Source organism: Lissotriton vulgaris, chromosome 2_1, assembly GCF_964263255.1.
Source record: "Lissotriton vulgaris chromosome 2_1, aLisVul1.2, whole genome shotgun sequence".
NCBI lineage: Eukaryota > Metazoa > Chordata > Amphibia > Caudata > Salamandridae > Lissotriton > Lissotriton vulgaris.
In genome coordinates this window covers 1,437,544,754-1,437,572,030 of record NC_141687.1, presented here as the reverse complement: position 1 = coordinate 1,437,572,030, position 27,277 = coordinate 1,437,544,754, and positions in this window count along the sequence as shown.

Sequence of the window (27,277 nt, the reverse complement as noted above, 5' to 3'; positions counted from 1 at the left end):
CTGGCTGGTCGTTGAGAATGTTGTGGAGTGGTGTTGTTGCAGCTTTTTGCACTGGAATGCCTACTCTGCATATCATTGGCGTTAGTTGCCAGTGTCATCTGTGGTGATGTTTTTTGCGGCTGCTATCGCAGGAAAACTGGTGATAACGGCTGTTAGCACCAGCTTGTGAACAGGCCGATAACTTTATCGGCACTTTGCGATAAAGTGCCGATAACTCGGCCATAAGTCCTTGAGAATATGCCCCTTGGTTTGGTAGAGAGCGGGCCTACACCTGAAGACAAGGAGGCATTTCTTAAACTAAGTGGGCGCTTGTGAACATGAGTGAGTTTTAAAAATCAGTATAATCGCCAGAATGCGTTATTCAGATAGGAGATTATGTGATAGCAGAAAATACAAAAACAGTGAAAAAGGGAGTTACTGCCCCATCACTGAAGTGGTTAATTTTGTCGACATGTTTCTGCCTGTATGGCCCAAAGGCTCCGCGGCATTCATCAGGACGGAAAAGTGAAAGAGGGCTCCTATCTTACCAAAATATTCGTATGAGGTTACCACTGGTAGGTTGACCTATGTCATACTCTACCTAAGTTGATTTCCGGAAACCCTGGTTGAGCTTCCTACATGCCACATGGGAGGAGAGTGAAGGCGAGACCACTGTAGTCAGACTTACATCAAGGTGCTTCTCTCGCCATGATCATAGATGTGTCTGCTCTTCATCCCCGAGGTAGCTGATGTCCAGTTCCCTGAGACTGAGCTCTTGTGCCTTGCTCATCCTTGCCCAGGCTCTCTCAGCCTCAGCCTTTCTCTCCTCTGCTTCCAACTTTCATTTGGCCAGCTGCCGTTTGAGCCTCCTCTCTGCCTTTCTATACTCCAACTCCTATGGGGACATACCCCATGAAGCTGCACTGCTTACTCACCCATTCTGAGCATCTTCTGAGGGTGAATTGTGCTCCTTCTGGAGCTCAGCACTCACGTTTGGGTCCACCTCCTCATCATCATCCAAGTGTGCTCTCTCCTCATCATCTCCTTCTGGGATGGACTGCCACCTCTGTACTTCCTCATGCGCTGGAGGTCCAACTTGGCAGCCTTCTTGCTTTCCCTCTTTCTTTGTAGAGCTTCTACAGCTCAGCCCTGGTGAGGTTGTCAAAGTTGAGCTACTCCATCTCCATAGTACACAAAAGGGAGGTAATCCACTACAATTTAGGAAAAGAAGAAAACAGCCAATCGAAAATTAAGAGGATTTTTAAAAGAGGTCAACTCTGATGTTAAGTTATTTATATGTGACGTTTGTGTCACACAAATCACCATGTAGTACTGCACAAACTCAAGTACTGGACCCCACCACTGAACATCGATGTGAGAAATTAGATTGTTGGTTGAGTGGGGTGCTACCTCTGCTCAAGTAACAACCACAATCCCTGTCATGTGCACCACAAAAATCACTAAATTAACCTGTGCTTAACCCTCTGATAGCTTGACACATCGCAGTCAGGCTTAACATAGAGCAATGTGTAAAGTATTTATTCAGCACTCAAATAGTTATAAAGCGAAAACACAATACAAGAAAATTCCCTCACCAATTATGATAAATAGAGTACATTTTAATAATTTATTTGACACTAACAAAACAAAATGGAAATAGAACCAGAGTTATGAATTATTAAAGTTTAAAGTAAAAACTAGTGCCTAAAAGATCAAAGTGCCAACTCTGGACATCTAGTCGTGCAAGATTGGGTCAAAGTCGAAAATAATGGCTGATCGCATTGGAGATTCAAAAAGTGGAATGGGCCTGGTCATGGCTTAATTTCAGACATAGAGGAAGATTCAACAAAATGTTGCCTAAGGTAAAGTTCAGCAAGGCAAGGCTGCAGGTGGCGTTCAAGGAGGAGGTGTCATCGTTGGGGACACACTGGACGGATTTGCAGTGCACATTTCTACGCATGGACTTAGGGCCTCTGTAGGATGTAAGTTGGACTGCCACTGACAGGCTGTCGGTAGCGGTCCAACCGACATCCAGTAGATGTACTCAGCAATGAAGGAGGCATGAGGGTGGTTACTACTACCCCATGCCCATTTCAGCTCGGCATGTGCTTTCCATCTTGCTTCACTTTATATGACACAAAAGTGAAGTTCTGAGAAAATATCTGAAGTGGAGACGTCAGATTAAAAGTAAGTGCGTGACTTTAAATGGACGAGCATGGATTCCAACCTTCCAAACACCCATTATTTGACTTGCTAAGCAGTAGTTCAAACTGTTTTGGAAAACTTTCTAATAGCTTTCACCCAAAGAAGTTCCATAATACAAAACTCTTTTACTTCCTAAATATGTTTGCGCCACTATGTCTTTACAGATTTGGGAAAATTAATACACATAGGCCATACTTGTGGTCTACTTAATATCTTTATTTTCAGAAATAATTAGGCTGATATTCCCTCTGCCATATTATCAGTGGATTACAGTCCTTGCACTGCACATAATGGTGGATGGGACAGGCACCACATATTGAAGGAATACCATTTCTGTCAAACCCTAAAGTCATTTCTCTTTCTGAAAAGTCTTGTTAAGGATCTGGGGAGAGTCCACCCAAAGGAATTTTATCCCAGTCTTCAAAGCTAGATATGCTCACAGTGTCTAATGAATGGGTCCATATGATATCCCTGGATACCCCTCAACTTGCTACCATACATTGGAAGGAGTTGAGTTTATCACACTGAGCATGCTATATGTGCCAGAAAAACAAGTCATTGTGAGCCTTAGCAGGCACCCATCGAAAGGCATTATTAACACTTCACCTAGCACTCGCACAATGTCAGTCAGGACTTCAGGTCAGTCAGAGACATGAAAAGGCAGCAAGAACTTAGCGTTGACTTTTTCCAATAGGGATCTTGTGTGGGCAGATGGTCAAGGTAGGAATGTCACTCAGATCACTAGAATCATCACGACAACTCACACAGGTCATACTACAAACACATACCTCTCTAACGTAGATAGAGGCCCGGCTGTTAAAAATACATGCTTTTGCCACTCGTACACTATACAACTGTCAGACAACACAAAAAGAAGACCTGATATGAGGATTGGATGATGAAACAAGCCCCACTATCTGGGTATGGATGTACTTACCTTCACAATGTTTAAACCATAGTCCTTACAATGTACAATCAAACAGGATAGCCAAAAAAACCTAAGGGTTAATGAACACTCCTCAGCAGAATAATTTTCCTGGCAGGTATGTATGTGCTTTCTCTGTGGTAGAGGAGATTTGACACTGCATCTACATGCTGTTTATGGTGACTTCACATTATGTGTGACTGGAGTATTTAGGCCCAGGATTGACCACCACCCAAGTAAACCAACCCTACTCAGACATTGAAAACTAGACCCCAAGGGCATTCCAGGGTGATGGGCCAAATCGTTAACATAATATGGTTCACTGTTTTCACTCTTTCCCATTGCAGGCAATAGGCCCAACCACATAGGTGGAGTAATGTTTTTAAGGGAAAAGGTGAGAGAATACTGGGTGGTGGGAAATTTATGGATCCTCAGAAATCCTGAAGCTCTCCCTCAAACAAATGTGAGGAGAGTGCATAGTTATAGCCAAATTATAATGTTTTCAGGCCATTCTGGATAAGAAAATATACTGGGACCCATTCAAGTCACATTAGTATGGACTCCCCTGTGTGTCTACGTGTTAGAAATGTTGGGATTTGATAGAATTCTTTCGGTGATGGCCTAGCCCAAGCCCCAAATACGATGAGCATCCACATTACCAGAATTGGTCAATTTTCATGACAATATATTGTTTACAAGTTGTGTTTTGGAGATTTTCCTATCTCAGGCGATTAGACAAGCCTCCCAAATAGGGTACTGATTATATCAGTTAGATTATGGGAATGCAGGGTGGTAGAAATGTTGTAGATGCCCAGAGCAGCTGAAACTTTCCCTCAGAGAAAGGTGAAGAAAACACATGATTTTTTGGCGAAGCTAGACGTTTGAAGTATATTCTTGGTCAGAAAATGCAGTGGGATCCACCCTAGTCACACCACCCTGGACTTCTCCGGCTGTACATTTTTTAGAAATGTTTTAGTTTGATAGATTTCCCTCTGTGGCGGCTGAATATGGTCCCAAATACCATACACACAGCACCAAATGGGTCATACTTTAAGGCAACATTTGTATGTCTCCATGTTGCATTGTGGGACATTTCCTGTTATGTATGCTCAATAGGCCCAGCAACACAAGTGGGGTACCCCTTTTATATGGTGAAATATGGAAACACAGAAAAGAAGAACTTTTGTTATTATAATTAGAATTTCTCTCAATGTTTACTTCCTGAAATAAGACACTATGCAGGAGAGAGCACATTTTTAAATAGCCCTCTGATTCACATGATAGTATCAGTAACTTTAAATTCAGAGACGTACACATAACCACTGTTCCTAAACAGAGTTATCCTGGTTACATTAAAAAAATTATAGGTTTCCTTCATACCCATTTTTCACTCATTATATTTAACCATATATATTGCTGCATGGCCAATACACAGTTTAATTGTTGGCTCCTAATATTCCATGCTTTTGGACAACAAAAAAAACACTGTATTATCCTGCAAGCAGAAGACAGATGCAATGGTATATTACTTTTGTAAATCAGTTAATGGGATAACAAATTACAGATGAAAACGTTGTCATCTATTTCTAGTTTTTCCTACACACTATCATTTCTTGTTAGTTTAATGATTACTTTCTTTGGGAAATCCATCAAACAATTTACCACTTGATGAATTCCAGTTTTGTTTACAACTTTGCCAGTTCTTAAGAGCTCAGAAAAGGATGATTTTAGCACAGCAAACTTATTGTTTATGCCATTTTTAGAAGAGAAAAAATGCACTTTCTTCCACAGCACTTTTTTTCAATTTTTCTTTAAAAAAAATTTCTCTATATTTTGGCTATTTTCTTCGCTCCCTCCATGCAAATCAACAAACACTGGGCAGCTGTAGAATCTCCAATATGTTGAGAAAAAATGACACAACTTTGGCCTTTATAACTGTTTTGGTAACAAACATGTAGTAAGGCATAAGTTTGAAGTGCCCCAAACGTATACAAAAGGCTCATAATGGGGTAGAGAATGAAGTCTTTTTGCAAAGAGTTAAAAGACTTACAATGGCTTCCCCTTTCCAGGTTAGATCCTCTTCAAGACAAATCAATTATGAAGTCCTCAACAAAAAGACCACAGCTAGCCACCAAATCTCCTACAATTCAGAAAAAACTGATGGCACCTCTCCAAGGACAACTACCCCTGACCGATGGTCTTCCCTTGTCCCTTCCCCAGAAATTATGTCTTCCTAGGGGCCATACTCACGTTCAGTGCTCTGTTGTTCAGAGCTAGGTTTGCGCATACATACATACGTATATACAGCAGAAATGTATATACAATGAAACACAATGCTATAAAGTGGAGAATAGATACTGGGAGGTAGGCTTAATGTAGAGGTCATGAAAATAGTGTTACATGATTGTTGAAAGATAATAGATGGTGCGAACAGTAATGTCAAGCGGTCTTAGCAGGTGGTCAAGTGCAGACCACAGATGAGAACATAAAATGATCTTAGTTTTGTTAAGGAAAATGCAAAGCTCAAACATCTTCCTGTCATCAATTACCTCCTTGCTTTACAGTTTTAACTTTACTCCGAAAATTATTTGTCACCTACATGAAGAACTCGCATAAATTGATAGTGGGCAAACTCATGGAGAAATGTAACATTAATATTGTACCACTCTTCCTTTTTGAGACCTAGAACTTGTCAAAGCAGGTAACGGAGGAACCTCAAAAAGAATAGTTAAAACAGAAGTTTTTGAATTGAGGCTTGCCTGCAGGGCTGGCTTTAGGGCTGATGGCCCCCGGTGCGACAATCGTTTTTGGATTCCCTCACTACTACATGGCAAAAGAGCCTCTCATCTCTCCATAGCCCCTTTCTCAAATACATTTCGTGTGTTTTAAACAACTGGTAACGGCTGGCTTTACTAATCCACTCACCTATTTACATAAAATACAGATCTGTTCTTTGCAGCAGGCATATTAACCCTCTGTGCAACTTTCTGACAAGTCAAAACTGCCACTAGACAAAACTCCCGTCTCTCCATCTATGGGGAGCTATATGGTAATATGTCTTGAATAGGAATTTAATTTCACTTACTTTATTCCTTAATAACATAAACTGTTGAATGTTCACACCAATCAAAAATGAGTAATTCTGATGAGGTTTACAATAAGGCAGAACATTAGGGAAGAATATAGGCCTGCAGGATATATGATGTTACAACGCGTCCTTTTACAACGCATACCATGACCACGGATCCATTACAACGCAGGTCATGTTACAACGGATCCATTTACAACGCAATTCACTACAACGCAGGTACTATTACAACGCAATACCATTACATCGTAAGTATAAATACAGGTAAGTAAATAAAATTAATATTTAAAGTAAATAATTATTAATGTATTATTAATTTAAATTATTTATTATTTAAAAAATAAAACATATATTAATACAATTAATTTTAATTTTTAAATTGTAAATATATATTAAAAATAACCCTGTACCCCATAACCCAACCCCAGCCCTGAAACCTAAAAATACCCCTGTAACCCAAAACCCAAACCCAGCCCTGAAACCTAAAAATACCCCTGTACCCCAAAACCCAAACCCAGCCCTAAAACCTAAAAATTCCCCTGTACCCCAAAAACCAAACCCAGCCATAAAACCTAAAAATACCCCTGTACCCCAAAACCCAAACCCAGCCCTAAAACCTAAAAATACCCCTGTACCCCAAAACCCAAACCCAGCCCTTAAACCTAAAAATACCCTGTACCCCAAAACCCAAACCCAGCCCTAAAACCTAAAAATACCCCTGTACCCCAAAACCCAAACCCAGCCCTAAAACCTAAAAATACCCCTGTACCCCAAAACCCAAACCCAGCCCTTAAACCTAAAAATACCCCTGTACCCCAAAACCCAAACCCAGCCCTTAAACCTAAAAATACCCCTGTACCCCAAAACCCAAACCCAGCCCTAAAACCTAAAAATACCCCTGTACCCCAAAACCCAAACCCAGCCCTAAAACCTAAAAATACCCCCTGTACCCCAAAACCCAAACCCAGCCCTAAAACCTAAAAATACCCCTGTACCCCAAAACCCAAACCCAGCCCTTAAACCTAAAAATACCCCTGTACCCCAAAACCCAAACCCAGCCCTTAAACCTAAAAATACCCCTGTACCCAAAACCCCCAAAAAAGATAAACTTACCTATAATTATACTTACGATGTAATGGTATTGCGTTGTAATAGTACCTGCGTTGTTGTGAATAGCGTTGTAAAAGGATCCGTTGTAACATGACCTGCGTTGTAAAAAATCCGTGGTCATGGAATCCGTTGTAAAAATCTGTGGTAACAGTTGTACACCAGGCCGGCAAGGCCTGCTATTTTATGCCCAAAAGAGCAGCATGAAAAGCGACACGAAGACAGGCAGGGAGGCTGTGCTTCCCAGTCATAAACTCATACATTACGACCCCAGAAGAATTAGGCCTTCATTTAGAGGTGGGTGGTAACTATGCAGCTGCCAAAAATTGGCATATGTTTAAGCTCCCAACTTTGTACTTTTCCACCGTTGTTTAGAGGAGGGGTCCCTTTTGTTTCTCGCTTGGCACAGTTACACCCGGCTCCACCATTGGAAGAATAACGTTACTGAGGAGAAATGCTGGTAAAAATAATGGCATCAATGGCCAGCTGTATTCAGGGTGCACCTCTCAATGCAATGTCAGCTGAGTTTTTTCCTGTCAATGATGACTAGGAGCAGGATGCTAGTACCTTGCAAAAAAACTGTACCCCCTTGAGCTGGGAGAAAATTCCTAGCATTTCAGGTACATGGTTCTGTTGTTTTCCAAAAGAAATCTCCACTTTAGAGGTTTGTTTTCAAGGCACATAAAAATTCACCCTAGTCCACCATGCCCCTATGACATACCATGTCAGGGCGACGTTGAGCAGTTTTGTTGAAAGCTTGATCCCTCTTTCATAATCAAGGTTGCTTTCTCATTTCAAAAGAATCAGGAGATAGATCTCCAGGCCTTAAGAAATGTATCTGATTCTTTTTAAGAGTTACAGCGGCATCTTTTGAATGTTAAAAGAGCCCAACAGGTTTAGTTAAAAATATCAAGACCTTTTATTTGGCCGGTCTGGGTCATCTATAAGGGTGAAAAAGCATTGTTGGTTTCCATTGGCAGATGGATGAAGCAAACAATATATTTGGTCTATTCTTTGTCTGGAACCCCTCCTCCTGCCGTTATACAGGGTCAAACACCTAGAGGAGTGTCAATGTCATGGGTTGATTTGAAGATGGCATTGATCCCTGAAATTTGTAGGGCAGCAACTTGAGCAGCCTCTAATACTTTTGTAATACATTATTGTTAACAGAATGTTTTGAATGATAACACAAATGTTGGTGTTGGTATGTTTAATGCACATTTGGCTTACAAATGTTCACCTTATAATGAATCACTATTTGGTATAGCATAAGAGGTGGTTTCTAGTCTGTTTTTGTTGTGACATGAAGGCAGTCTCAGATTGCTTTGGTATTCTTCAAAAGGTAATGATGGGGACCAGGACAAGTAGACATGGGGTAATGGTCCAATTATTTACCGGTAATCTACATTACTTCAAGTCCTGATAATCCTTGTCACAGTTATTATGTCCTCTTGGATGATCAGCCTTCATATCTTGGTTGCTTTGCTTGGTAGTCCAGGAGGAATGCTGGGTACGGACAGCCATAGATATCTTGCTGATTTTTTGGAAGTGAACACTTTGCAACCCACATAAACGCGTTTCCACAGATGGAAATTGCATTGCTAATGGCCACAGAAGATCTAAAGCAATCTTTAGATCAGGGTGAGTCGGCTGCACTTATCCTGTTGGATTTAAGCACAGCCTTTGACACTGTGTCACACTTGGTTCTCCTTCGCAAACTTGAGAAAATTGGCATTTCAGGCATTACTTTAAAATGCTTAGCATTCTTCTTAACCAACAGAAGATTACAAATTAGTGAAGGACCATTTCTGTCCAGCATGCATCAGGTAAAGTGCTGTGTGTCACAGGGGTCCTATGTCCGGCCCGCACTTTTTAACGTATATGTCTGTCCACTATCGGACATTATATGTTTTTTTTGGTTTCACCATGCTCTCTAACTTTGATGACACCCAGATAATTGTCTTTCTCCCTCCTAATGGTGAGCTGATTTCCCACAAACATAAAGGCTTCTTAGAGCGAGTCACCAAGTGGATGGTGGAGAGTTGCCTCAAGTTAAATGGGAAGAAAATGGAGGTTATTGTGGTTAGAAATAACCCATCTTTATGGGACCAGCTCCATCCTTAGGTGATCATCCTTACCCTAAAGCAGAGGTGAAAATTATGGGTGTTATTTTGGACAGCTGGCTCTCTGCAGCTCTGCAAGCGAAAAAAGTAGCAGCCACTTGCTTCGGTCTCCATAGATTTGAGGAAAACCATCAAATGGCTTCTTATGGAGCTACGGAGGGTTGTGGTACAGGGACTTATATCATCAAACAATAAATCAATTAATCAATAATTTGTAGAGCACACTACTTACCCGTGAGGGTCTCAAGGCACTGGGGGGATTGTGGGGGTGCTGCTGCTGCTCGAACAGCCAGGTCTTGAGGAGTCTCCTGAAGGCCAGCAGGTCTTGGGTCTGTTGTAGGGGGATGGTGAGGGTGTTCCAGGTTTTTGTGGCGAGGTGGGAGTACGATCTGCCGCTGGCGTCTGCTCGACGGATGTGGGGGATGGTGGCCAGGGCGAGGTCAGCGGAGCGAAGCTGGCGGGTCGGAGTGTAGAAGGTGAGTCGTTCCTTGAGGTACGATGGTCTGGTGTTGTGGAGTGCTTTGTGAGCGTGGTTGAGGCGCTTGAAGGTGATCCTCTTGTTGACGGGGAGCCAGTGCAGGTCTTTCAGGTGGGCTGTGATGTGGCTGTGGCGGGGGATGTTGAGGATGAGGTGTGCAGAGGCGTTATGTACGCATTGTAGTCGTTTCTGGAGTTTGGCTGAGGTTCCTTTGTAGACAGCATTGCCGTAGTCCTCTCTGCTGTTGACAAGGGCCTGGGTGACCGTCCTTCTGGTTCCGGTGGGGATCCATCTGTAGATCTTGCGGAGCATGTGGAGGGTGTTGAAGCAGGAGGAGGAGATAGCGTTTACTTGCTGGGTCATTGACAGCGCGGTGTCCAGGATGATTCCCAGGTTGCGTGCGTAGCCGGTGGGCGTTGGTATGGATGTATGTCGTTACAACGCATTCATTTACAACGCATACCTTTACAGCACATTTTTTACACCGCATCATCCATTACAAGGCATTCCATTGCAACGCATGCCATTACAACAAATTCTTTGAAACTACCTTTACTACGCATTCCACTACAACGTATACTGCATTTACAACGCATACCATTACATTGCATGTATGGTAAGTATTGGATAGTGTAGGGGTAAAAATTACTATTCTAACTCCAGGGGGATGCAACAGTAGGGTAAGTGTTGGATAGTGTAGGGGTAAAAATTACTATTCTAACTCCAGGGGATGCAACAGTAGGGTAAGTTTTGTTTAGTGTAGGGGTAAAAATTACTATTCTAATTCCAGGGGGTGCAACAGTAGGGTAAGTGTTGGATAGTGTAGGTATGTGTTGTAATGGTACGCATTGTAATGACTGCATTGTAATGACATGCGTTGTAGTGGTATGCGTTGTAGTGACATGCGTTGTAGTGGTTGCGTTGTAATGGCATGCGTTGTAATGGATGTTGCGTTGTAAAAGTTTAGTTGTAAAGGTAGTGCGTTGTAAAAGTTGCGTTGTAAGTGTTGTTTCCCCGTTGGTACAGCTCCCAGGGCGGCCGGCCACCATGAGTCGTCCCAGGCAGAGGGGGTGGATCCCACAAAAGCGCTCAAGGGTCAGAACTATAATGACCAGAACAGGCAACAAGCAATTCTGTGAATTTTAACTAAGAACTTGAATAAAGAAAACTGACAAATCTACAATCAACTCTTTTTTGAAATTCTTATGTGTGGGAAGTTTCTGTCTAAACATCTATCAATACTGTGAAATATAGAAATTGGATAAATCAAATACGTGTGTACAAACCTTGGTGCAGGTCAACTTTCCGTGATAAAGGGGGTGGATCCAATGATGTGGACCTCTGTCTTGTCCGAGTTCAGTTTCAGGCGGCTGTCCTTCATCCATTTGGCGATGGCCTTCATTCACATCTTGATAATGGTAACTCTCTGTTTTTAGACAGCCCTATCTCATTGACCAATGTGGTCAATGAGATAGGGCTGTCTAAAAACAGAGGCTGCAAGTCACCATCATGCGGCTGTCGATAAGCAGAAGAGTACAATTCAAGGCACTATGTTTGGCGCATCATGCAAAACATGGATCTGGTCCCCAGATCCTACATCATCTTAATAAACCCTACAAGGCAAATAGAGATGTTATGTCTGACAAGCTAGGTCTTCTCACCTTTCCAAGAGTCAAGAGGGCCAAAAGTGGCAGCCAGTCCTTTGCCTATCTGGCTCCCAGGCTATCAATCTTAGACTAGACGGCAACCTGTCTAGCTTTAGAAAGCAACTGAAAACTCACCTGTTTATTTAAGGGGGATGTTCTTCGGCAAGGATGGCTATCACTAGGAAGCCCTTTACGGGTATCCATGTGCTAAATAAAGGTTGCTAATAATTGTAGAGCACATAGTCAGAGGGAGGGGCACTCATACTTGCATTTTATGTTCTTTATTTGTCTCTAGATGTGAACTCCACCTCAAAAGTAATGAATTGGGGCGAGGCCAATCAGTACTAGGAGAAATGGAGGTTACTGAGAAGTAATTGGATAATTTCAATGCTATTAACATAACATTAACAGTGTGAAACTGTACTAAACTTTGCCTTAAAGGAAATGCTGTGAACCACTCTCTAGTATACAGTCTCCTATCTCCTATACTCACAAAGTCACAACGTCTTGGTTGCATGTTTTGCCAAACAATATTATTATTTGAAATAGACATTAAAATGATACGCAAAAGCGAAAAGCAGAACTTGATTGTGCATGCATTTTTCCATTTAAAAAAGCACCAACACACTCAATATTCAAACCTTATTTCCACATTCAGATGTTTTCGATCTATAACTTTGAAAGGTTAAGAGGACTCCACTAATGAATGTGTTGTTCTACTGATGAAACAATATTTTCAACCCTGCCAATTTCAGCGAAAATATCATACTTTTAGTACCTTTTATCAGAAGATTCAACAAGAGAAGAACCCAAAATCAATCGAATAAGAAAATCTTTTAAGATTACACTTCTGAAAGTCTCATTTACCAGACAAACTCCTGTAACTCAGAGGAGTGAATAGTTCAGTTCGCGCACTAAGCAAATGAGAATGGATCCAAAAAGTTATTAACACAAAGGGTACACAACTCAGAAGGCTGCAGCAATTAAAAGCAAAAGGAGACATCTGTGAATAAATTCTAACAGAGAAAAGCAAAGAAAATGTATCTTTGTGCCAGACGTGATGGAGTCCACCTGTAACCACCCGACTAATTACACGGGAAACAGATTGCTTTAACCATTAGCGCCATTGGCGTCAATTCTGTAAAATGCATCCAAGAAAGATCCTTCGAATTGTGAAATTCCACTTCAATTTTTATTAAGTGCTAGTTTCCGTTTTATAGAAATGTGCATCTTAAGAGCAGCGTACATTACATTTGAACAGACTCATAATTAAATAGCTAGATATTTTCCTAAATATCGAATGAATTACAGATTCCATTAGACTAATGTTTCTTGGTAATCTGTGTCAAAACCAGGTCCCATTTATTAAAAGACAAAGATTTTAGTTATGCACCACCCACTTCTGTGCTGTGCTGACACTTGGATTCCTGTGGCTTCTCAGACCCCCGATCTGCACAGCTTTCCACCTGGCGCCCGCCCCGCCTGGTCAGCTTTAGAAGCTGCGATAGCTGGGTACCAGTCCGCCGGTACCCGCAGCCCTCAACTGCCGCCCTGCCCCGGCTGACCAACAGAGATAATCCAGGCCTTTGAGGGGACGCCTCACTGCAGAGGGATGTGATTGAGGCCCTAGAGTGGAGCCTTATCAGGAATATGTATCAAGCATTGAAGCATTGAAGGTGAGTAGGCCGAGTGTCCCACCCCACCCTAACTGACTGACCACCGAGAGCACATTTAAGCTATCAGCAGCAGTAGGGGGAGTAGAGGTGGTAGAGCCACTAAAATTAGGCCGTGCCCCTTGGTCATGGAAGCCGCCCGACTGGGGTTGGGCGCAGCTTGCAGCCAGGTGTGAGCTCCTGCCCCCTAGCTTCTCAATCTGAGATGTAGTTTCCTCTCACAAGTGGCCAGTGTGATAAATGCCCAGTTTGACCCTCTGCACCGACCCGCCTTCTTGCAGTCCTGCCCTGCCTTCACCATCATCTCCTCATTCGCGAACAGTGTGAGGAAGCTTCACCTTGTGCTACTGGTTGGAGGGAGGAGGATCGCACGGAGCACACAACTAGCAGTCAAAGCCAGTTAACTGACCAAAAGGAAGGATATTTTCTCACTAGGAACAAGAACTCCTTGCTGCAGTGTCATGACACTAGCGAGTAGGTGCATTAAACAGGTGGTCCCAAGACGCTGAGAGTATATAATAAACTACTTGCGGCCCACTCAAGAGGGAAGGAAAACATGCAGAAGCGAATTATAATCAAGCCAGTAGATGTGTCTGAACCTGCACCCACAGAATATTTAGATGCTCCCTCTACCACCCTTGCAACCACTAGAAATACTAGCAGACCCGCCCCAAAGCTAATAACAAGTTTCTATCAGAGATTGACAAGGAGTCTGCATCTATGCCCATCACAAGAGCAGCCCTGAGTCCCGTGATCTTGTAGGGCAGGCCTCCATCTGAATTGGGAATGGCACTACTTATAAGCGGTCCAGTTTACTCTAGTGAATATAAAACTGGCAAAGGAACTTCTAAAGGGGATGCCTTTGAGATCTGGAATGACATAGTTGACCAACCAGCCTAGGCACTGGAACAAACTCAAGCGAGGTCATGCAGCAAAATGGAAGACTTGCAAAGTTCAAGGGAACCACTACTGATCAAGCATGTGGAGTCTGGTAAGAATCTCAGTAATGCCAACGATCCATCTCATCCTGAGCTATCTAAATGTTTACTCCAGGACTGTGCAGCCAACAGCCCTGCAGCGCTGTGTCCTATGGGAAGACAAATGTCAAGGTAGCGACTGCCTGAGCACCAGCTCCTTAATGTTAATTGACAACACCCTTCCTGATATACCAGTAAGTGCCACAATCCGTGGGAGGGTGAGCACGGAGGGAACTATACTCGATGATTCAGGAGAGGCCCGTGGTGAGTCTGATACTACTACTGTTGAAAGTAGCAGAACGTCTACAGCAGGGGGTCCTCACTTTGACGACTCAATCTTTCAGAGAAATCCAGTTAACAAGTTTATCTGGAGCATCTCTACCAACCTGGAGGCCTTGCAAGGTTTTATAATCTCAGAAGCCATGTGCTCTCAACAGAGTCCTGTCTTCAATACTCTCAATTCTAGAGAGGTCGCTAGGTGGATCAGACCGCATAGGATCACTGCTGACCCTGATACTTTGAGACCTAGTGCCTGAGGCGGAAATCACAACATAACCTCCCAGACGGACATCCAAAACTAACCAGGAAACTTGGTATCCCCAAAGGCAACCTCTGCCACCCAGCTTGATACAACGCCTAATACTTGCCCAGTTAGTAATAACATGCTCAAGTCACCTGTGTCCAAATGATGGAAGAAGCAAAAAATGTGGACACCAAGGACGGCATAACCACCCTCCCCCTCATTATTGACACCAAGAGCCAAAGGGCTACAATCAAACATAACGCAAAAGATTGTAAGACCAAGTCAGGGGTAGCTGCCCCGGGGTGTTCTGGAATCCTACCTTGTAATTTGATGAGTTCTACACTGCATATTAATACTGATAAAAGTGCACATGCTACCACAGGACCTGTGAATACTAGGATGAAGAATAAACACAAAAAAAGAGAAGAACTGACCCCACTGTCCCCGTATATTCATTAAAGTGGCTATTCTCCAATTCTAATCGGCACAACAATGGACTTGTACCAAGTGGTAGCCCGGTAAGCGCAGAGGTAACGGAAAGTACGATAGCTCGTTATTGAACACCTAATCATCCTACCAGAGGCCCAAATGACACAAGCGATGCAAACGTCACTCTGCACCCAGAAACAGATGCAACTTCGCAGTGTGTTGGTGGCCAAGGATCAGACAACTCAAAAGGAGCAAAAAAACACTTTTTGCAATCTAAAAAGGAAAAGAAAACCTAAGAAGAAATGCCAACTAATGAAAAATGATATCAGCACAACAATCATCACAGTGGTGATATTGTCCTGGGAAAAGATTGTTATGTCAATCATGCAAAGATTTGAGGGTGTAGGCGGCAAGGGTCGTTGCTTTTGTATTCCTCCTCGTTCTACAGCTAGCCCATTCCAGTCCACCATAGCCCTTCAGAGCTTCCCATGGTTTGATAATAAAAAATACCCATAATTGGGATTTAGAGTCCTTCATCCCACTGGATCCTGCTGACACTGTATTCGCAGCTCACTTGAATGCTGTGCCCGGGGCAAAAGACACTAGCCAGTTAAAGCAGTTCACATGAGTGGCCCATCCTAATATCTGAAACTGGCTGCACCTCTATATAGCTATATTGCCTCTTCCCTGATTTTTTTACCTACAAAGGCAAGGGCATAGAGTGATAAAAGGCCTTTTGCACGATAGGCTTTTGTGTATGCAAACCTTGTGATATCTCAAAATCACAGAATTTGAGATTACAAGGTATACTTTCTTAATGTACCAAACACTTTTCTGAGTAGAAAAAGCCTTTCCAAAGCATAAAAGCGGGTTTGCTAATTATTCTATATCAGGCTGCAAAGAATGGTCAAAAGAGTAGCTCCCTGTGTCCCAATGTGGAAAATACTCTCAGATGGGAGTCAATGGATATCTCAAACATATTAAAGCCCCTAATTAGAATTTAAATGTAATAGCACTGGCATAGGTTGGGAGGAATAAGGCTGAAAGAACAGCTGGAACAAAGTGCCCTGAGCAGAGACGAAGGGCAAAATATCTCTGAGCAGACTATTTGGGGAAGGCAACTTGCATGTCTAGATTGATTCATTTGTGATATTTCGACAAATGTAGGTTGCATCACCAACATTATCAACGTTGTAATGTACTAATAGATAAGGGGCAGATCGCTGGACCCATAAAAAAAGTAGGCTAACTCCATAGGCCGAGATCATATAAAAAATATGATTTTATGAAAGCCCAGGCATGGAGGCACAATCTAAGGAGAGGGTTGAAAGGGGTCCACAAGGGAACACACATTTAGAAAGTGATGCTGCTTCAGAACTCTATTTTTGTCTCTTATTTCAGCAAAAACAGATATTAAACTGGAGATGCCAGTACATGTATTAGCGAGGGATTTAAAGTCCCTTTGGGAAGAACCTAATGCTAAAGGAAAATCCACTACACAGCTTTGGAAAAAATCCAGTTATTGAAGCAAGCAGTATGCACTGGGAAGAGTGGGCCTGGGATTGCAAAAGAAAATGGGGTCAATCTAGATTAGAAAGGAGGCTTGCCGAGCATTGATGCTACACCAATGTGATGGAACAGCATGACATTCAGGATACAAGTATAGAAGCATAAAGGTATGATCAGAATAGCAACTTTAGGGCTTAATTGCCAGGACTAAGAATCAGAGATATTGGACACATGAAAACTCATAGACAACTGAAACCTTCTACCTGAAGTACGAAAAGGCAGGTTGCAAATTGTGAGTGTAAACAGCAAACTACTTTTCAGTTTTTGTCCCAAATTGGCCAGTTACAGGAGGGTACAGAACTAGCTACTTAATGAATATTATTTAGGCAGTGTCAAAAAACACAAGAGGGAGGTAGAGCGAAGGGTTGGATTCTTGCTCCACAATGATACTTAAATAAACATAGAGAATCCAACTCAAAGGAAGGAAGGGGGGGTAGAGTGATCAGCAAATGTTGAAGCACTCAGTGTTCTGTAGAATACCCCTCACACACCAAAAGGCCCCTTGGTGTCATGCTTCATCATCGGGGTCCTCACACCCCTCTATCGGGATGCGGCGTGCTGCGACCTGCGACTACGCGGGAGCACTTATAGGAATGACTATGTGTGGTGTGCAGTGTGTGGGGTATGTTGTCATAAGTGAGTGGTGGGATGTGGTGAAAGATTAAAAAGTACCTGGCACATGAGTGTTTAAGAATTTTTTTTATTCTGAACTCTGGCTGGTACTATTAAAAGAAGTGCAGTATGAGGTCGAACATGTTGAATTAAGGAACAGGACCTCTGGTGTGCGTTGTCGACATGTTTCGGAGACAGGCTCCTTCTTCAGGACGGGGGCACAACCTCCCCACCTTACTCACGTCTTGTTTTAATAAAAAGTAGTGTATTTACAAAAAAGTGACAATATTTAGGCTAAGTGTGCCTACAGCGGTCTGCTACAAGTACAATGACTTGTGAAGCTTGCTTGTGGGCTTCATGAGCAGAAAAAGGAGGTCAGGGGTGTTGCTTGATATGCAATATGATCGGGACGCTTTGATCACCGTCTTACCCCTAGCGCTGCTCCGCTGATACACAATAACTTAAAAAAGAGTCGTAAAATACGGATAAAATTATTTCTTTCAGTATGATTATATAAGCAGGCGTCACGGAGCTACAGCCGATACATTAGTAGCTCGGATACATCGTTATGGAGACTGAGAGAGAGTTGATGGTCTTAGTATATAGAACCGGCAAACGGATATCAATCAGCCCCGATATAGGCTCTGGATTATTGCTGTATTTTAGATGTTTGCTTTAGCAGAGCTCCGATCGCCAAAACTTCCCGCGTCTGACGTCACGCACGGAAATATATTTCTATATACTAAGACCATCAACTTTCTCTCAGTCTCCATAACGATGTATCTGAGCTACTAATGTATCGGCTGTAGCTCCATGACGCCTGCTCATATAATCATATTGAAAGAAATAATTGTATCCGTATTTTACGACTCTTTTTTAAGTTATTGTGTATCCTGAAGATTATAAAAGAAAGGAACATCATTATAGAGTAGCTTTCCAAGTACTAAGAACTACATCATTTCTAACATTATAGCAGAGCCATCCATGCCTTGCTGTGTTTCCCTGTTTTAAGTGTGGTAGTTTCCTGAAGAAGGCCTAAGTTACGCCGAAACGCGCGTCGATAATTACTACTGTATTGGTTATTTTTTAATCCCAGATGATTCTCTATGTGGATTTTACGTACTGTTTTAATTAGATTTGATTTGTTATGTCACTCTTCTCCAATATACTAGAGTTGGTACATACTATACAATAAAATATGCTGTAGGTTTGAGACATTGGATTCTGTTTTTTGTTGAGCCCTCCATGCAGTATTGTTATTAAATAATTGCCTAGGAAATATATTTTCTCGCATCGCAGGAAATTGAGATTGCCATTTACACATCTCGAGATCTGTGGAGACCAGGTGGACCATCCCAGGTAGAATTGGAAGACTGAGATCAAGAATTTCTCTGCAAAAGGACTGGTTAGATGCTCCTCATCTAGAGTGCATGTTGTTTAGTGGGGAGGGTAACAGTGCCAAATAGGCCCTAAAGACTGGGTCCTCTCGGGTGAGCTGGTCAACTCAGATATTTATACCAGGAAAGAGGAGTGTAGGAACATAAGAAAACCCTTAACAAAAAGACAGAGACTAAACATAATGGGACTGATTCACAAAGGCTAACTTACACGTTTGTGTAAGTTGACGATTTATTTTATATTCACAAGCTACTAGTTTAATTTCACTAACTTATGACTGCAGAGACTCCACTCTCATGGCGGAGACTCTTCACATAAAAGGATAGTCCTGTCCTATTATTTTAAGTACGGAATCCTCCAGTCCGACAGTGTAGTCTCCACAGTCATAAAATGACTATCAACAAAAATTAAACACATTGTTAGTGAACGCCAAATAAAATAGTATACTTACACAAAAGTAGAATAACTTTACTTTTCTGAATTGGCCCTATCTTAGAGTCATAGTTTCCTGAGTTGTCTGAGAACAATACAGCACAAGTCTGAAGTGAGGTGCCAGAATAGATTGTTTCTTCACTTGTAGTGCTTAATGCCAAGGCCACCACTACATATGGGCCTTACATATGATCTAATTGCAAGTAAAAATAAAAACAATTCTCCCCTTGTGAAAACAATCAGACCTATATGACCTTTTAAACAACATTCAACACTCTTCTTCCAAAACCCAGGCACTTCCAATCATCAAGTGGTACTACATTGAGTTTACTCCAAGCTTTAATTATATAAAAATTGATGGTATGCAACAGTCCATTAGTTTAAAAACACATATCAATTGTGTACAGAGATAATTTCAAACATTAAAACGTACAATATTTAAAACAGGGCACTCTTAATCCAAAAAATCAATATACAAGAATTAAATCCCCCCCCCCCCGCCTCCACGATGTGGTGCAAAGAGTCGACACAGATAGAAAGAACGAAAGGGGAGAATACACTACACAGTATACTCCAATCAATTCTAGTGCTGTATGCCGGCTTCAAACATCAGAAGTAATATGTTGTATCCTGTTCAGATAGTCATCCACCATATTACAAAGTGTAGAGAATCCTGCTTATCCAAAATACGTAAACGCTTTTCAGTGGATTTTGTGATGTATTACCACTTTCTTCAGTACAGAAAACAACAAAAACACAATCTACCACAATAATTCAGATCGAAAAGATTAAAAACCTAGGGGACTTAGGGTACTGCTGTACACGGGCTTCACTGATTATTCATGTTTCAACGTTGTGTAATCATAATTTATGGTTAATAAATGACAGAAAAAGGCCTACGCGTGCCCTCCTCTGCTGCGTTATTCTTTTATTTCTCTCTATGCTCAAATATCTATGAAGAGGGGTCTTCCTCGTTCCAATTATATTGAAAAATTTAATTTGCCCTCCACCACAATCATCAAGACGAAGCATGATATTTTACACTTTTTCAGGGCGCTTGGTTCCTTCATAATTTCAGCAGGGGTTCCCAGTCTTTTGTATCACAACTTTTCTCCTGGGCCCGGTTCAAAAACTCCCCTGATTGCAAATAAACCTGAATGGTCCACCAGTTTAGTTGTTTTAATGTAAAGTGCAGTAGCAGCTGTTACAGGGTAGTAGTGGTGAGGTGGGGGTTTAAGAAAAAAAATCACTTACCTGCTCTGCCGCTTCTCGTCCACCCTCTTCGATACGACATGAAGAAGACTCTCTTAGACAATCATGATTCTGCTGTCACCATGACAGCAGCTTCGTGATTGGTCTGGGCACCGTGGTTTGGCGCTCAGACAGGCAGTGGAAGCCTGTGCATGTGCTCCACCCAGGCTGTACAGTACAGCATGGTGGAGAACATGCTAAGTGCTCATGATTGTTTGGCCGGCCCAAGACGGCTGGACAGACTGTTATTTGCACTTAGAAAGTGCTCACCACTCCTCTCCCAGCTCTGTGGGCAGCCCCGCCCGCACCTTCAGAGTCTTCTGAAAAATAAAATCATAATAACCTAGAGTTATTATAATTTAATTTTTTCTGTTAGGCGATGCTCCCTCACCTTAGCGGAGGAGCCGCCACTCGTAAAGTGATAGCTCCCAGAGCCAAGAAGGTTCTCAAACTTTTAGGTGATTATGCATGTGACCTTTTGCCTGTTCTCATACTGAGCCAAATGAGACCAGCATTTCTGTTTTTCAAGAAATCAGTTCTGCTCCTGCACGTCTTTAGTTCAACTGTCTTAATACAGCTTAAAATGCTTTCTCTCAAGGCTTTTTCATATTTAAGTCTATGTTCCAAGATTTTACACTACTTATTTCCGGCAGACATTATTTAGATTTTCCAACCGACATCTTCTGTTTCACTTTCGACCTCTGCATTACAATGCTGGTGGTCGAAAGTGAAACTGGCCGGTCATTCCTGCTGGATTCCAATGGGCTCAAGGAGCAGGTCGACCAGTCCGAGGCACCACCATAATCCTTGTGGGTGGCGTTTCCTCTTTCGGGAGTATGATGTTGGTTTCCGACAGGCTTTCCATGTTGGGCTTTCCGACATGGAAAGCCTGTCGGAAAGGAACTTTGGAGGCCCCTAGAAGGCCTCCTTCTCCCTGAGGGCTCCGGTTGGGGGATGAGAGGCTCACCTTTGGTGCCTTAATCCCTGCACCATGTGGCAGGCACCTTGAGGTGCCTGCCACGCTGTGCATGGATGAATAGATTCTCCCATTTCTCTATGGAAGCTTGTAGTACATCAGGTTTATTGCAGCAGCACGAGCTCCCATAGAAAAATGGGAGTATGCAACCACACCATGTGCGGTCGCATTGTAAAATTGAGGTCGGGACCGCCGACCGGAGGTCAGTCGGTCCCGATTCCGCGACAATGTCAGGCAGACGTGAGCCCACCTGACATCATAATGAGCCTCTGTGTTGTACTCCTTATTATGAAAAGAAAATCACAGGGGAATTGATCTCTTGTACCTGTCTTACAACCAGGGTCTGGTAGACTGGCCGTCATAAAAAAAAGTCATTCACGTACAGGAATGGTGGAGTGGTATAACTTGATTATCCGCTTCTTACATAACATGAAAGCATCATCATTGGGTCTTTTTGACAAAACATGCTTTCCTCTACCCAGAGATAGACCAACTGGGGTCAACAGTACTGACCAGAAAGGAAGTGAATTTAAGTGAGGTGAATATTAAAATTACCTACATCTCTGCAACAAGGACATTTTATTCAGTTGGAGATGGAGCAAGGCTAAAATCAAAGCTGTGCATACATAGAAAGGCTACTATTCTATAGCACTTGACATGTTTCAACCCTTCTTTCGCCCAGTGGGTCATCAGGCTTTCTTCAGGACCAGTGCAAAGTGGGTAGCCAATTATGCAATGCGCAAGGGTAGGTAAGTGACTTACCCTTCTTCTCAATTGTTACCGGTTTAACCTTGCCCAATCCCCAACTGATTAAAATGTCTTTGTTGTAGAGATGTAGGTAATTGTAATATTCACCTCACTTAAATTCACTTCATTTCTGGTCACTACTGTTGTCACCAGTTGGTCAAACTCTGGGTGGAGGAAAGCATATTTTGTAAAAAATACCCAAAGATAATGCTTTCACGTTACGTAAGAAGCGGATAATCAAGATATACCACCCCACCATTCCTGTACGTGAATGAGGGTTTTTGAAGATGGCCAATATACTAGAGCCTGGTTTTAATAGAGGTACAAGTGATTCATTCTCCTCTGATTATCTATCTTCGCCTTCGCCCTCCACTGATTATTTGTTACTCCTTGTTATGACCATTATGCTGCTGTCTTGCTTTTCAGCATATAACTTCACATCTTACCTCAGTGTGGGCACTACATATATCTTAAATCGTAAATTGTAAATCATACGTTCTTATATAGCGCCTTTCACCGTAAGGTCTCAAGGCGCTTGCTTTGGGAACCCGTCCTGGCCTTTCCCTGCAAGATTACCCCTACTGGGCATCCCCAAGGTGAAGACCAGGCATCCCATCACGGTGGGGCCATAGTGGAGATTAAGCAAGCTATTGCCCAGGGTTGCAGAGTGTGAACCTACGATTCGAGTAGGCACCGAGGAGAGAATTATCGAGTCCGTGGACAGTTTTAGCTCAAGGCCCTGCCGCGTCGGGGATTGAACCCTGGTCCCGGGTCTGACCTCTGCATCAGGGACTGCCTCCTCTAACCGGTGAGCCACACTTCTCCACTCTTAAAACCCAAACCTGATTCTGACCCCCACAGACTTTCACATACAGTACAAGGAACATAATACTCCAGGTAAACAAATCGCACCATTCCATTTCTCGTTCTATAACCAGCATCCTTTTTATGCAGGTTGTAATGTGCAAATCAGCTATGCATTGAATCAATTTAAACAGAGTTTCTGTAAAGTTCCTTTTCTGTGTTGCTTGGCAAAATTAGCCAATCAATATGTCTTTCTTTCCAAGCAGGCATACAAACAGTTTGGAAAAATATAAATATATTTAAAAACACAACAGCCTATACTTTTTCCTTTTTCTTTTTGGCTCCACTGTTCATAAACCTACAACATAGGACTGAACAAACCACAAAGCCCTAACTGGATTTATCACACTCAAGACTTACCCAAAAAGTACAAAGACACAATATGCTCTAGGTAATCGAATCTCACTTTTTAATTCCTACTGTAACCTTTATTTTTTTCCCTACATTGTAAACTGCATATTAATAATGCCCTGTAACATTTTCAACAAGGTCTCAAAATTGTTCCTTTTCATTATTGCTAGCGTAAAGTCAACAAAAAATAATTTTACCCCCCCAACAGGCATACAAACTAGGGGTGGGCAGAATTTGCGTAGTCTCGTTACGCAAAATTCTGTGAAACTGTAAAAAATCTCTGAAAGCACGAGAAAATTCTGCGAATTATTTTTTCAGTGCCCGCTGCGAAATTTCTTGCTAACTTACCCATCCGGTCGCAAATGGGCGCGGCAATCTTCTTTTTCACTTGTCCCGCCCGGTCACCTATTGCATGCTCCCGCCCTTTTGCGATGAGTATTTCCTGTTCGGGGACGTGTATTACGTGTTTACAATGCTTTTTGCATGCTCAGAGGGGACACATCGCGCAAACTTGCCCAAACGGTCACAATGGGCACGGCCACCTTGTTATTCACTCTTCTGCTATGGTTCTGGGCCTGCTTTTCTATCCTCCCTCTATCTTTGTAATCCTTTGTTTCTGTACACTTTTTTAAAAATCTTTTTTATTTATTATTTATCTCTTTATTTTCCTGATTCGATATTTTGAGGTTTTTTTCTACTTTTTGTGACTTTTGCTAGTACTTTTTCACTCTTTTTCTATAACTTGCTTTTTTAATTTCTTTTACTTACTTTTCTAATTCCTCCCTTTTCTTTCCCCCCCCCCCAGCGAGTCCCAGAACCATGGCCAAAGGAAAGGGCAAGGCTGCTCGCAGCCGCGACCGTCTTCCCTGCGGTTACATGGGTTACATGTGTTACATGTAACCCATGTATCTCACAATACTACTAGTCGATCAGATTAGATATGTAAATGTTATTGCAATTGTTTCCCAAAATGTTTTTTGAGCCTTTTAAAAAAAAATATTTTATTTGTTTCACACCAATCATTAATATTTGTCTCTTTCTTTATTAAATCTTAAATTATCGGCACCCAGGGGCATGAAGACGGGGTTAGAGTCGGTGGGACAAGGACAAGAACAAGATGCCTCCCAGGGCCATGACCACTCCTCTACAGAGTGCTCTGCTGCTGGCCTCCAGTGGTTAATATTAATATTTATATTTCCCTAACTTTTACTGCACCTTATTTTTATGAACTATTATTTCGGTTTCCTAATTCTATTTTTTACAAAATCTTCTTCGATCTAGATCTGTTTCTAAATTCTTTTTATCCCTGTCTCTAACTGCCTCTGCTATGACTCTCTCTTACTACTACTATTAGTCTGTCTGTAGCTAAGCTTGTCCAGTTGGCCACTCTTTATTTAAAAGGTTTTAAATAAAACTCAGATTCACCAATAGCTTTAGCCACTGAGTCCAGTCCTTTGGGTTGTCCTCTTCTAGTCTTCTTATTCTTCAGGCTTTTCAACAATTCCCACCAACAAAATGCCCAACCAGATTTTTACTATTTTTGATAGGATAGGACATACTAATACTGTTGTAGGGATTCTGCACATACAGAACTTTGCACAAGAAAATAGGACGTTGGTGCTGGGAGGTTGGACCTTCCTCACACCTCATAACCCACCACAATCCCATGACCAACTAGCTATAGTGTCTCATTAGCTCCCCGAACCCCCCCAAGATACCCAATGATAACACAACCCAGAACATAACACTCCCGACCTCCCATTCTCGGAAGCAATGCACACCCTTTCGCTCACACACTTGTGTAAGTCCACACCAAATACCACAGAGTCTATGTAAGTTCAAAAGGTTTATTTTCAACTGACAAGCTTTGTACGTTGTTCTATAATGCAGCATACGAGCCAGCAACAAAAGCAAAATGCATAAGATTAAAACAATAAACATTGTTACAACCAGTAAGTCCATAGAAGACAAAAGGGGAAATCATGATAACTGAACAGTGGTGGAAGAACCACCCTCCCCTTGGTAGGAATATAGTTTATAGTAAATTATAAATGAAGATCTCTGAGCGTATTCTGGGGGACCCCTCACCTTAGAAGAAACTAGTACTGGGTACATCATAAGCTGTCCACAGCTCTCGTTCGTAGAAGGGAATCTTCCGTCTGTTATGAGAAAAATGGTGCCCGTTAGTATATTGCAAGCATTTCTCAGTCGTGCCAAAAAGTGTAACATTTTTATGGCTAAGCAATACGGACTAACACCAAAACTCCATAACAAAGTGGCTTGTTTTCCGACCTTGTACGCAGTGCTCAGACAGTAGCAATATGAGCTCATGTGGGCTCAAAGGCATCTTACACAACAATTTGCGAGGTTACGTGCGTAAAAGTAAAAGACACAAAGCTAAAATGTTTGCATGGCTCAGGCTAACTTAGCAATAACTAGAATGACCATAGGGACCATATAACACTACTAGTGTCTACTCTACTACCTGCTTTGTACCAGTGATGTATGTTGTATATGTATGTATTAACTTTTTTTTCAATCTTACTAGTGGAAAAGAATAAATAAGGAGAGGTGTATATGGCATCTAAAAAATGTGTAATGACAGAACGCTTTGACACGGTCGCAGAGCGGTTTGCACAGCGTCAAAACGGACATTAATGTACGAGACGTTGGGAACATTGACATTTAAGAGACTTGAAGTGTGGTTATTTCGCCACAGAAACTCAGAGAGGGGTCGTATTTAAAGTAGGCAGCCAGCCCGGTAGGGCAGGCTGCGCAGAGCGTCTGGTGCTGCGCGGCGAGCCACCGCGACACGACTGTAGAATATATATATTTGCTGCCCAAGTCCTGAGGAGGCCTAAATAAATATAGGCTGAAACGCGTTGACTGTAGTTCATGTTGGCATCACTGAAAGATTGAACTGAATCAAAAAAGTTTTTTTTTTTCTGAGAGTCTTAACTCGAAAGGGAAGTATAAAGGGTTGTTTCTTCCCAGGCTTTTTTGTTTAGAATTTTGTGATGACCAAGAAAAAGGAATAAGGATTGATAATTATGTGCTATACCTTTCCTTTGTTGGAAATAATTGGGCACTGGAACCAGATATTGGGTTCAGGAAGAAAATTGCTTCAGTACTTTGTACTTGTGTTTATTGTTGTAGATATTGTGTATAGTGTATAAAAATTTATATATATTCAAAAAAATGATTAAAGTGTATACATATATGTAAAAAACCATATGTTAAAACAAATGTAAAAACGAAATGAAAAGCACAATAAGAGACAAATTATTTTTTTCTACAAAGAATTGGTTGACTAAAATAAGTTCAAAAACCAAGTTTTGTTGTAATTGATTTATTGAGTTGATTAGATAGCGAATGGATGAAGCAAGATAGAGTGATATTGAGATTAACTCTTGAAGTATTGGTTAGAAAACCGAAGACAGTTAATTCATGGTATCTGTCTTGATAAAGATTTGTAGAATTAGTACCATAGGCATCACTTTGTTAAAGTTTAGTTTGTATTCCCGGGTGCCTATATGGTTTAACGGGTGGCCTCCTTGATAATAGGTAATGTTTTTTTTAGGCGTACTACCCACCACCAGTGCCGAGGCCAGAGGCTATGGCAACGTGGCTACTGAGGGAGCCGGAAGAGATGCAGCAGTTGCAGGAGGAGCTGCAGGGGGTGAGCCAGCAGCAATGGCGGGTGGTGGTAAGTTATATTCCTTACTTATTGATATTACACTCACTGCAAGGGTGTCCACTGTACTGTTGAGACTTAGTAAGTAAGAAGTTGTTGTGATCTGTTGAAGAAGACACCCTTTACTTAGCATTAGCAATAGCAATAGCGGCGGGAGTGTAGAGTAACCAATGGCCTCTTCTATCTGACTTCAACTCAGTTGTCAAAGTTTTATGGAGAAGACTAAAAGT